This window comes from Prosopis cineraria, unplaced genomic scaffold (genome assembly GCF_029017545.1).
Source record: "Prosopis cineraria cultivar Desert tree isolate PC_DT_omini unplaced genomic scaffold, ASM2901754v1 PC2, whole genome shotgun sequence".
NCBI classification, from domain to species: domain Eukaryota; kingdom Viridiplantae; phylum Streptophyta; class Magnoliopsida; order Fabales; family Fabaceae; genus Prosopis; species Prosopis cineraria.
In genome coordinates, this window is record NW_026555333.1 from 28,462,314 (window position 1) to 28,476,135 (window position 13,822).

A 13,822-nucleotide genomic window follows, 5' to 3' on the forward strand; every position below is an offset into this window, starting at 1 on the left:
ATTATTTTTGAAAAAAGATTTATCTAAATATATTAAAAATAAAGAATATTTATAAAAATATATTTATCCTGAAATTCACTAACTCGATTTTTATCTCTCTCTCTCTCTCTATCTATCTATCTAAATATATATATATATATATATATATAACCTTCTCATAACATTAAATTTTATAATCTAAATCTGCCTTCTCCGTCCCTCTCGTTTTTTCGTCTCTGTGTTCACCAAGCTACATAGCTCGTTCTTCGTCTACAATTCAGTTTTTTTTATTGACGATTAGTGGCCTCCTCTCTCAGCTCAGTCCTCGTCTCGGCCAACCATCGCTAAAGGTGAGAGAGCATTTGTTTTGGTTTACATACACGTTCAAGGATTAAAGAAAAACTTTCTAGTGTTAGGATACGTTATTATTGAGATTTATTCTGTTGCTTGATGTATGTATGTCGCCATCGTATCTAATACCGTTATGTCCCCATCCTCCCTTGATAAGTATATGTGGCATATCAAAATATTGTTCTTTAATTTAAAAATATTTTTAGTTTTTTATACATATTTGATCATACTCTTAAATTGTGAGTCGATATTTTAAAATCAATACATCAAAATATTTTTTAAGAAATTAAATTTTATTCAAGGTTGCTATGTTAATCTTTTTATTTTTAATATCACCTTATGATTTTTTTAAAACTCAAGATTAAAATTTCATAAAAAGCATGTTTTTATATTTTCAAAAATAAATATTTAATTAATTATATCTTTTATTTCAATAACTTCTATAATATAAAAAAATATTTAAAACAAATAATTTTATTCATATATATATATATGTCACATAAATATGTATGTATCCCTTCATGTATCATATCTTATAATTTTTAAAAATAAAAGTAGCAACGTATCATGTTTTTGCATCATATTAATCATTATTTATATCCATTAGTCATTATTAGGATTATTTTTTTTTTGTGTATACATTATAAATTTTGTAGAGATAAAGGTTATTTTTATCCCTCAACCTTACTCAAAGAGTTATTAAATAACCTAAACTCAATTATAAATGAATTATATTCCTTAATTAATATTAAAATTTCCTTTCTTGCTATCCTACCCTTTTATATGGTTATTATTGTTTGTGGTCGTCATATTATATTTTTAAATTTTTTTTTCGTTATACAATATTCACTCTCTCTCCCATTATAATTTTTTTATTATAAAATATTCACACTCCCCCCCCCCTCCCGGGTTCCTTTCCTTCCCTCCTCTCTCTCTCCCTCCGCTCTCGTCACTTTCTCTCTCCGTTTCTCGTCTCCTTTTCTCATCACACACATCATCTCCTGCGACGAGTGATGGCAAAGCAACTACAGCCCGGGTGATGAAGATAACGTTATACAAGGGTCCAAGCATACACAGCCCGGTGCCACGTCTGCAGGAAGTTTGTATTAAGAGGGGAGAGAGCGTGAATATTGTATAATAAAAAAATAATATGGACCCACCGACGGTGAACACTGGGTGAGAAAATCACAGGATCCATAGGAAAAGAATTTGGGAAAATAGTAATCAAGAACTACTGGACTAAATTTATATCTAATTGTTATTAGAACCAAAATAAAAAACAAACTCAAATGAATTATTGTTAACTTGAGTTATTTTGTTAAAACTTAAATAAATATTTGTTGATAGAAGATTAATTCAAATTAACAAATATGTATTTGTGTTTTGACAATAAATAATCCTTTATTGATATAAATTTATTCTATTAATTCTTGATTAATATTTTTCCAAAGAGTTTTTAATATTAAAAGATAAAATTGACCCATAATTAAATTTAGAATGTCAAATGAAGTGTTGGATAGAGTTGGGTAAAAAGTAAAAAACAAATAATAAACAAGCTATATAATATTATTTTTTCTCTCTCTCTTTCTTACTTTTCAATGATAGTTTAGAGATTTTAATTTAAAATAAAATAATTTTATTAGCTAGTAATTTATAAAATAGATCATATTATGTTTTTAGAAGATGCTTAATATACAAGACTGAAGGGATTACTAACTATCGATTAACATATGGATGGTGAGGACAATTTTTGGGGTTTTATATGAAGTGTTTTTTGTGAAAACTTATTTTTGTCGTTCATATAATCGTGCCATATAAAATGCCAGAATTTTTTATCTTGTTGTTAATAACTTAAACCAAAATTTGGCATAACATGCTGTTCCTAGGAATTTTTCTTTGTCTAATGCAAAGGAGTTTCCTAGCATTGGAGTTTGATGAGTGAAAATGAGATAATGATTCTAAAGTGCTGTTTAAAATAAGTTGTTTGGTTAAGTGAAAATAATCCTTAAATGTTCGATGTTATGTTATTATGTATTCATTAATTATGGATTACAACTCACAATCTCCCTACCTAACTATAATCAGAAAAAGGGCTGAGCTTAATGTACCGCCTATTTAAACATGTTTTTATATGAGTCTGAGCTTAAAATATCAAGAATTTTTAGCGCAATCAAGCTTCTAAATCAGGTCTTGTAAAAACATGCTTGGGCTTGGGTGGCATGCCAAACTCATTTTATTTTATTTTTTCAAATTACATCGATTTAAGTGTTCCATATATGGGTTTGCATGCGCTTTTCACTCTTAAGAACTAGAGGCAATGGGGAAGAATTGCTGGTTCATCTGGTGATATTTTCCCCTCTAACAAAATTGGAAATGTAAAAGAAACAAATAAATAAGAAAGATCATACCTTGGTAACGTATACTAAAAGAATATGTCTATTTCTTAAAGAAAAAAATAGAATATCTTAAATTCAAAAGTAGTATAATTTTATTTATGTTCTAGATGATAATGCTATTGAAGTGTTTTATTTATTTTGAATTTTAAAATATTTTAATTTGTAATGTTATAAATTATAATATTAAATTTTATTTTTAAATGATTTTTTATTTAAAAAAAAAAGAGCAGATGCCTAGCTTTGAGGCCTTTGAATAAGAGAGTCAAACTTCAAAAAACTATCATTTTTTTAGGGAATCAAACTTATGAAACTAAAATCATATGAGTTAGACTCGCTTGTTTTAAAGCTCTACCTAATAAACTGCACATTGGCATATGAATGCTTTTAAAATATATGACCTTGATGTTGATTGCTAGTTTAAAATTAATTTCATTAGTTTCCCTACTTCATTAAGCTCTTATTTCGGTTAGGCAGTATATTATTAAATCTTGCAACTAACAACTTTTCCATCTTCCATTTTTATGTTTATTATATGACAAAATACTCTGCCTCTCAAACCCTAATTACTCTCAGCTTATTTTAACATGATTGTTGTTTCTTTTGGCCAATGTTACAGAGTTGAGAAGATCACTTGCATTCTCTCTACAATTTTTCATAACAAAAAATTGAATCACAATGAATCCAGATCCGAATAATGGAAAGCAAGTGATTGTTCGTGAAGTTTGGGCTTCAAATTTACACACTGAATTGTCTTTGATTCAATCTGCTATGCCAAGCTTCTCTTTTGCCTCCTTTGATACTGAGTTTCCTGGTACAATTTTCACTCCAAAAGTTGATGATAAGCACTCCTACTCAAAGTTATCTCCTTCAAATAATTACAGCTTCATGAAAGCCAACGTCGATGCATTAAACATCATCCAACTAGGTCTTACACTATCTGATTCTAATGGGAATTTACCCAAATTTGGAACTCAAAACGGACACATTTGGGAATTCAATTTCTCTGATTTTGATGTTGACCGAGATCTTCTCAATGTTGAGTCCATTCAATTATTGAAGAAGCAAGGGATAGATTTCTTGAGGAACAAGAAAGAGGGTGTTCAATCTGGGATTTTCAGGGCTTGTGTCCTAAAATCTGGACTGTTTTCAATTCTGGTCTCACTTGGATCACATTCCACGGAACTTATGATTTTGGATATCTGATCAAACATTTAATTGGAAGTGAATTGCCACCTAATGTTCACACGTTTAGTCACTTGTTGGCTCAGATCTTTGGACCCAAAATTTATGACATGAAGCATGTAATGAAGTTCTGCAATGGCTTATATGGTGGATTAGAGAAAGTGGCTAAGACTTTGAATGTGGATCGTGTTGCTGGGAAGAGTCATCAAGCTGGATCTGATAGTTTGTTAACTCTGCAAGCGTTTATGAAGTTGAAGGATGTTTATTTCGATGGAAATTACTATTCTGGACTTGAAAGATTTCAAGGGATCATCTATGGTTTTGAAGAAGTCAATACAATGATGATGATGATACCAATAATTCCAAAGCGGCCTCCAGGTTCATTATTGGTTATTCCAACGCCAACGTATTCTCCTGGTCTACTTCATCCAGTAGTGTTTATGTCTCGTTATTAATTTTTCATACTGTATATTGAGACAAAAAGGAGTAATTGAATTCCTTTATTATTGAAAAAAGAAACAACTATTGAGGTGGTTGGAAAATGTGTGGTTGACATGGCTTTTTAATACCATGGCACACTTTTGCATCTTGATTATATATATATTGATGTTCATGAAGATATCGCTTGTTTATTATTTGATTTTTTGAGAGGATGGAGTTAATTTGTTAAAATGAATATTTTAATTTTATTATTGCCAGGATACCCTTATTTTGATTATGATTACTTAATTTTAAAGGGTATTTTTAGAATATTAATATTTTTTTATTTTATTGTTTGGTATCCTAAAAAACTCAAGTATTACCACCTCTTATACTAATATGAACCCTCGTGTGGAATTGTTATTATCAACCGCGGTTTAATGAGTATCTCAAGAAATATTAACATTTTTGTCTGTTAATACACCTTATCATTAATGATGTATGGAATTCCTATGTGTAAATACCATAGATAGGTTTATCGTATTTGTGATTATTTATAATCTTGATCGTCCCGAACAAATCCAAACAGGCACTACAGAGGCTCTTGTTTGTACCCCTTTGGAGGTTACACGGTCTCGATTGGAACGATTCTTTGATTTAAGTCTTTTTGTTTTTGTTTTATTTCCTCCTTTTATCTAAGAAAAGAAAATAATTTTAATTTTTTTCATAAAATGTTCATGAAGAACTCACTTGTTTAATATTTGATTTTTTGAGGGGTATAAATTAATTTTTTAAAATAAAATATTAATTTTTTATTATTGTTAATAAGAGTTAGATACTCTTTAGAATATGATTACTTATAAAGGAAATTTTAAGAATATTTATACACTTGGAAAAGTATAATTTTTTCAAGAAGTTATGTTTCTAGTTTTTTTAATTATAAATTTGTTTAACTGAATGGAAGTGAATTAGTTACTGCAAGTTATGAGCATTCAATCTTTTACCCGAAATAGCCTCATCCCTGCCATATTAGGATGTATCTTTCATGGCCCGAGGTGGGAAGCACATGAGATTGTCCTTAGCATTATAGTTATCAAACTTTTGAGTTGACTCCTTGAGTTTAATATTTTTATATTTCTAATTCACGTAATCATGTTAACTCACTTATAAACTCAAGTTCAAAACAAATTTAGTTAAATTTACGAGTTTATCTTTAAATTTATCATTTTTATATTTTTAGCTAACAAAATCATGTTAACTAATTCATAAATTTAAATTGGATACAATTTTTTATCGAGTTGAGTGAGTTAAACAGATATTACATAGAACTTAATTTATAGAAATGATAGGACCTGTTCAAAGAGGAAAAGAAAGCTTAAAAAACCAAAAACTAATGTTAATAAAAAAGAAAACAAAAATACCAAAAATAATTTACCCTATTCTGAAATTTTTATGTTTTTTATGTTTATTTATTAAAGTAGGTGAATTTAATTTGGATGATTTATATTTGAAATATGTTCAAATCAATTCATGATCATATTTTATATTTTAATTATTTAATCATATATTTTTAATAAATATTTATTAATAAAGATTAAAGATAAAATCTTGTAAGTTTATGATCTAAGCTTGCTGTCCTATTTTACACTTCTATCATGAGTTTATTTAAACTCATGAGTTTAACAAGATGTCTTTGAAAATAGGCTTAAATGCATTAATTATATTCATATAATTAATTCTTATATTATTAACATAAGTAATATAAGAATAAATTATATTAATTATAATTTCAATATTTATAATCCCTATTCAAAGTCAAAAATTTTTAATACCAATAATTTTAATAACATAGAGCAAGTAATAGAAAGGTAATCTCTATTTTTTTACAGTATATTAATTATATTAATATAATTTATTCTTATATTTATTTATTTAATAATTTTTCTTTATATTCTATTTTTTGCTTTATTTTTGAAACAATTAATAACTTCAAATATTTCAACTAAAGAAAAATAACAATGACTTGATATGTCTAGCTTGTCTGTTGCTATTACTCTTATGGTCTGAAGGCCATTTGTAGTTTCTGTCATGATGTATTATGTTTTATGTATATTATTGACTTAAGGGTATTAAAAGTTTTTGAAAAAAATTTATGAGTATTTTTGCACATTAATCTTTAGTAATTGGATATATAACATAGATTGATAAATTAACGGATATATCAACAAAATGATAAAATTTAAAATAAATAGGATCTAAATTATTGTTTCAATAAGAAATAGTTACAGTAAAATGCTCTAATCTTCCCTCTATTTTATCTTAATTATAGATATTTTTCTTTTATTTTTAAAACCTATAGAAACCCCTAATTATTAATAGTTACAAAACACAAACATTACATCTATTTTTAAGATTTTATTTTTATCCATTCAATTATTAGTTGACTGTTAAATCATGTTGGATTAAAATACATCTTTTTAAATATAAATGTTATCTAAAAGCCACTCAAATTACCCATGCATGCATGCATAAATATTATATATATATATATATATATATATAAATACACATATATTATATATTTAAATTTTCATTTATATTTAAATTTTTTAGTTATGTAAATGTATTTATGTAGTGATTTTTTTAAAAAAAATTAAATACATAAATGATCTAAACTAATATTCAAACATACAGTTAAAAAAATTTAATGAAATTAGTATTTAATATAATAAATTATTTAATATATTTTATATTTATTTTTATTTAAATATCATTAATTAAAATGCATTATTTTTAATTTATTTATAAAAATATAGACATATTTAATTATTTACGGTTTTTAAAATTTAGAGAGATGGTAGACAATTTAAAATTTTTAACATAATTATAAATAAAAAAGAATTATTTTAAAATATTTAAGAGAATATTCTTAATAGTCATAAAAACTGGACTAAAGTATAGACTTTGAAAATAAAGAGGTTTCTATTTCTATAATTTTAGCAGAATAGAAGGGAGGTCATTGTAATTTTTTTGATAAGATATATTTTGGAATTATTCATAGTCACAGATATTAATATGTTTTCAGGCCAGATAAAAGGGTACTAACTTGTTTGGATTTTCTCATAAGCTAAATATCATATTCTAAATGACTAGATGGTGTCAATTAAAATTTGAAACTTTTAATTATATTTTAACTTAAAACCAGAGAAGTATAATATAAATAGTTAATTAAACTATATCAAACAATTTTTTGAAGAATGCCTTTTAGGTCAAGCTCTTTGCATATAAGTGTCTACCCAATTAATTTCAAATTAATAAAACACAGCATTTTCCTGACAGTGACGAAAGTTACGACTTTGACGGTTTTACACTGTTTTTGTAGCTAACAAAAATTATTCACTTTGCATTTAATTTTTTTTATCTAAAAGCCTTTCAAAAACATCAATAAAGCTCCAAAAATGCTTCAAATCAAGTCTTAAACCAAAATGACACAAAATTAGCCCAAAAGTATTAAATTAAAGCCAAGAATGTAAACTCAAAGCAAAATGCACATTTTCCTAATTTGAACAATAAAAACATATACAATTGAGCCAAAATAGATTAGAATCTAAGAAAAATATGATAAAATGATATGAAATTCTAGAGGTTAACAGGCCTCCTCAAAGATGAATACATAGCAATACGTGATATATATACTTCTATCCTTATAGTTGACCTAGACATTTTTGGGTCTCAATAATATGTTTTCCAATTTGTAAAACTATGATAAGTGTACATTGCATAACCTTATAAACTTATCACTATTCTGCATTAAAATAATTGGGACATCAACTTTTAGCCTTGTTTCATGGTTTGGGAGGCCTATTATTGTAATTGAATTGAGAAAATCTATGAAGTGCAAATCGTTAAATTCTTCACCTCGATTGAGTTGTTAATTGCACAATCATGCACATTTTTCACATTTGTGAAAAAATCACCACCACTTGTTCATTCTTGAACATGTTTTTGAACCATTGATCTTTAAATGAGTGCCACCACCTATATTACCAACCTCTAATAATATATGTGAAATATTACATCCCATATATAATTAAAAGCTTATTAAAAGAAACACGGATAAATGCAAAATAATATAGACAATGGCCAAAGTGTGTAGACAAAATATTCTCATTAACATTATAGATATCAATCAAAGTTGAATGTGTGAAATGAAATAGATAGACCTATATCATTTATTTATAATTTATATAATATCAATGCGAGAGGAAAATTTGAATTAATACTATCAATAATATCAAATAACTAGATTTGGAATTTTAAGTTATTGTGCTTAAAATTCAGAATTTAACCTAAAGGTCTTTTTTGTTAGTGATTACCTTATGTTGACCATTCAAAATGGTTGAATATATTGACCATATTATTAAGTTACCCTATTCAAATTATAATATTTCAAAATTTTCAAATACTTCCAAAAGATATGAATAATTTTGGAAAAATCATTTTCCCAATGATACATGAATTTGATAATTTTTTGCATATTTAATTGGCTAATTTTTTTTTCATTGTTAACTTATCTCAAATCAATATTTGAATTTCAAATCACAACATTTACTAATTAAACAAGATTATCAATTAACAAGAATTATCATTAAATTAATGAATATATTGTTTGACTAGCTAATATAAAAAGACTATTTAAACATAAAATATGAATAATATTATTTAATTGATATATTATATGGTTAGAGTCATTATTGTTAAATTCATGTTTTGACACTTAAAAACATGTGTATTTGCGGTTGCAGCTCCTTCTTCTATGTTGATTTGGTGATAAGCTCTAAAAGATTTTTTTTTTTAAAAAAAAGAACATAGTAAGTACAAGTAAAATTGCAAACCTCTTGTACTGTCACTAGTGTAATAGCCTACTACAGGTCTAACTATTGTATGATGATGGATAAATTTTAGGAGGAATGGCATTAAGGGCCTTAAAAACAAACTTTATTGCAATTTGGGCCCAAATGAATCTGATATTACTCTACAGGCCTTGAGACCCTTATTGCCAATTTTTTTTAGACCAAAAGTATGATTTTACCCTTTATTTGATTTGAATTCAAAACTTGCGTGAACTCTCAAAATAATGAAATAGACCATGCACGATATAACATCCACTATGCATAAGACAATGTCCACGCATCTCAACAGAAAGTCCATACATTTCAAGCATTTCACTAGCCTTGGCTTTAACAAAAATGACTAGGCAAACCATACACGACACAACATCCACTATATATAATACAATATCCACGTGTGCTGAACAAAAAATTCATATATTTTTAGTATTTCACTAGCTTAGGCTATAACAAAATGACGTTAGGCAGACCATGCACGACACAACATTCACTATGCACAAGAAGATGTCCACGTATGCTCAACAGAAAAATTATGTATTTCTAATATTAAGAAGGACAATTACATCATATATGAATAATTTCATATTGGTATTAGCCTAGGTATTAAAACAAGTACCCACATGAAATTTGACACAATATTCTAAGTTTGATATATATACAAAAAGTTAACCATTATATCCAAAATATCAAACAGTTGCTTATCTATATACAAACAAAAAATATTTGTGATTTCCACTTACCCAAAAATATTATTTGAAAATGCTTTCATATACATAATTATAGTTGTGTGTGTACACCAAAGAAGTACAATGTAACCACTTCTCATGATGGGTTAGGATTCTTGCATGTCTTGTGACTGTGTCCGGCCTTTCTACATCTTGAACAATGATAAATTTACTTATCTTGGAAGACTCTATCCTCCTTGTTCGTGGCCTCCCAGGAGGACGGCTAGTTAAAGATGGTTGCAAGATAAAAAAAGTTTGTGATATATTCTGATCTGAAAGTCCATGTATTTCCAATTTATCATTATGCTAGGCTTAATAAAATACTGAAGTTAGGTAAATAATGTATAACACAATATTCACTATGCACAATATAAGGTTCATTTATTATCAACTAAAAGTCTATAAGATTCTACTTTATCAATAAGCTAGGCTTGACAAAATACATAACTAAGCAAATAATGCACAACATAATATCCACTATGCAGAACATAAGGTTCATATATTTTCAAATAAAAGTCCATATGATTCTACTTTATCAGTAGACTAGGCTTAACAAAATGCACAAATAAGCAAACAATACATAACACAATATCTACTATGCACAATAGAAGGTTCATTTATTCTCAACTAAAAGTCTATAAGATTCCACATTATCAATAGGCTAGGCTTGACAAAATGCACAAGTAAGCAAACAATGCACAACAGAATATCTGGTATGCACAATATAAGGTTTATATATTCTCAACTACAAGTCCATACGACTCTACTTTATCAATAGGCTAGGCTTAACAAAATGCACAAATAGGCAAACAATGCATAACACAATATCCATTATGCACAATATAAGGTTCATTTATTCTCAACTAAAAGTTCATAAGATTCTACTTTATCATTAGGTTAGGCTAGACAAAATGCAGAAATAAGCAAATAATGCACAATACAATGTCCTCTATGCACAACTTAAGGTTCATATATTCTCAACTAAAAGTCCATACGATTCTACTTTATCAGTAGGCTAGGTTTAACAAATGTACAAATAGGCAGATAATGCATAACACAATATTTACTATACACAATATAAGGTTCATTTATTCTCAACTAAAAGTCCATAAGATTCTACTTTATCAATAGGTTAGGCTTGACAAAATGAAAAAGTAAGCAAACAATGCATAATACAATATCCACTATGCATAACTTAAGGTTCATATATTCTCAACTAAAAGTCCATACAATTTTACTTTATCAGTAGGCTAGGCTTAACAAAATGCACAAATAGACAAACAATGCATAACGTAATATCCATTATGTACAATATAAGGTTCATTTATTCTTAACTAAAGATCCATAAGATTCTACTTTATCAATAGGTTAAGCTTGACAAAATACGCAAGCAAACAATGCACAACACAATATCCACTATGCACAACATAATCTTCATATATTATAAACTAAAAGTCCATGTGTGTCTAGTTTATTAGTTAGCTAGGCTTAAACAAAAAGCTTCTCAAATTTATGAACAATAAAAAATCTGTACATAACATGACAAGGTCCATTTATTAAGAACACAATGTCCATTTATTTCACATGATTTGTGTGATTAAACTGAACATTTGAAAAAGTTTTTCAAGTTAATGAAGAACAAAAGTTGTATATAGCATGGAAGTATCCATTTTCTAACAACACAATGTCCATATGTTTACAATACAAGGTTTGTTGATATGATACACATAAATATCCGCACAAGTTAATTGCAAAGTTTGTACAATGTAAACTCCATAAATAATAACATAAATTTCATATACAACATTACACCAGAACATTTATATCAGTTGCAAAAGAATATGTATCAGAAACAACAAAAAGTCCATAAATAACAACTTATTTTCATTAAATGAACGTGAACCCGTACATTATGATTAAATAAAACTAATATGGCTCAAACTCTCTATATCCTTTTTTGACAAAATAAAATAGATAATGGCAGATGCAGCACTTGATCCATTCTTTCCACACTTTGGTGAATCGTTTCAAGAAGCTAGTTGGTGTGAGAGGAATGTAATCGGACAAACGCCTAATCATCTTCTCCATACCCATCTGGATAAAAGTGAATCACCCATTCATACTTGTTCAACAAAAAAGCTGCAAATGAGAGAAAGAAGGAAGAAGGAGGAAGAAGAAGAGAGGGAATAGAGAAGCATAATGGGGAGAAAATGAATTTAATTATTGTATCAATGTTGAAAGAGGAAGAGAGAGAAGGATGAGGGAGGAAAGACGGAGGAAGAAGCAGCAATTTCCGTTTGGCAGCTGGTTATGGGAGGGACAAATTAGTTATTTCACTAAAAACATAATTGCAAATGAGGCTTTTAGGCCTTCAAAATAAGTTTAGAATCTATTAGGCCTTATCTGCAAAATTCTTGCTTTTTAAGGCCCTTAATGCCATTCTCCCTAAATTTTATCTATTTTTTCTTCCATTTTTCTGTCTCTACTACATAATGTAATTCATACTGTATTTTATCAACCCATACAATCAATTTTAAATTATTTTTTATTTTGACTTTTAACCATCAAATAAACCCCATGTTTGTCCGTTCACAAAAGTAATAAAAATAACCCCTATTCAGTTACTTAATATTAGAAAAAAAACACATAGTGATCTCTCCCCAAGTTAGATTTAATTTGCTTATGGATAACACGAGGTTACGAAATCAGTTGGATAAATTATTATTGTTCTGATTTTTTATATATTGTAAATTGTCACAAGTTATTTTCTTTTATATAGACCTCTATATGTAAGTAGGAAATTTTAAATACTATTCTATTTCCTAATTTTTATATGAATTTACGTTTTTAACGTAGTAGATTTAAAAATATTGTTTTTTCAACATACTTTGAAAATGAAACGCATGGAATTGAATTTAGTATAATAAGAATATTTAATTTTAAATATTTTATTTATAATTATGTTTCTATTTTATTATTTTTATTGATTATTTAATTTAGGATAACATATTTATAACATATTTTATTTATTGACTATTAAAATTTTATTAACACTTCTTTCCTCACAAGTTTATGAAAACTCATGATTGTAACAATTTTGGTTTAAATGAAATAGTAGCTAATATACTACCATTTAATTATAATAAGGATAATATCTATGTAGAAGGGAAATTCGAATTAAAATCAACAGTTTTATCTAATCACTATCTATTAACTGCTCTAGCTTAAAATTCAAAATTTAAATCAACAATATTTTTATTATTAAGTAGATTATGTTGAAAATTTTAAATAAATGAATACAATGACTAATATGATTATTAACATATCCTACTCGAATTATCTCATAAAAAAAAATCCTACTCAAATTACAGTATTATCTTAATTTTAAATACTTCTAGAAGATATGATTAATTTGGCAAAATCGTTTTACCAATTATCCATGACTGTGATAATTTTTTTCTCCTTTACATATTTAAATTTTAAATCCAAATATTTGTTAAGCTTAAATCCAACATGAATAATAATTAGATTATACAACTAGATTTTTCAAGACACTTAGAAGCATATATTTTTCAAAATAAAAAAATTAATTATATTATATAATAATTAGTTGTCATACAAAAATTCAATAAAATTAGATTCTACCATTCAAAAAATTTTCAAAAAATAATTAAATTTAAAAACAGTATATTATTAACGTTGAAGCCACATAATCATATTATACAAATAAAATATTCAAAATCTTAATAAAAATCTTAATTGATTACATGATATATTTAGATTTCAATCTTGATATTAATATTTTAACATCTTAATCGATTAGAATTATGTAAAATAATATTTAGATTGATATATTTTG

At 26.8% G+C, this 13,822-nt stretch overlaps 1 pseudogene; it reads left to right on the forward strand.

Moving 5' to 3' along the window:
- The first annotated feature begins 303 nt into the window (after positions 1 to 303).
- LOC129302694 (probable CCR4-associated factor 1 homolog 11) lies at positions 304 to 4,363 on the forward strand (annotated as a pseudogene).
- Positions 4,364 to 13,822: the final 9,459 nt, after the last annotated feature.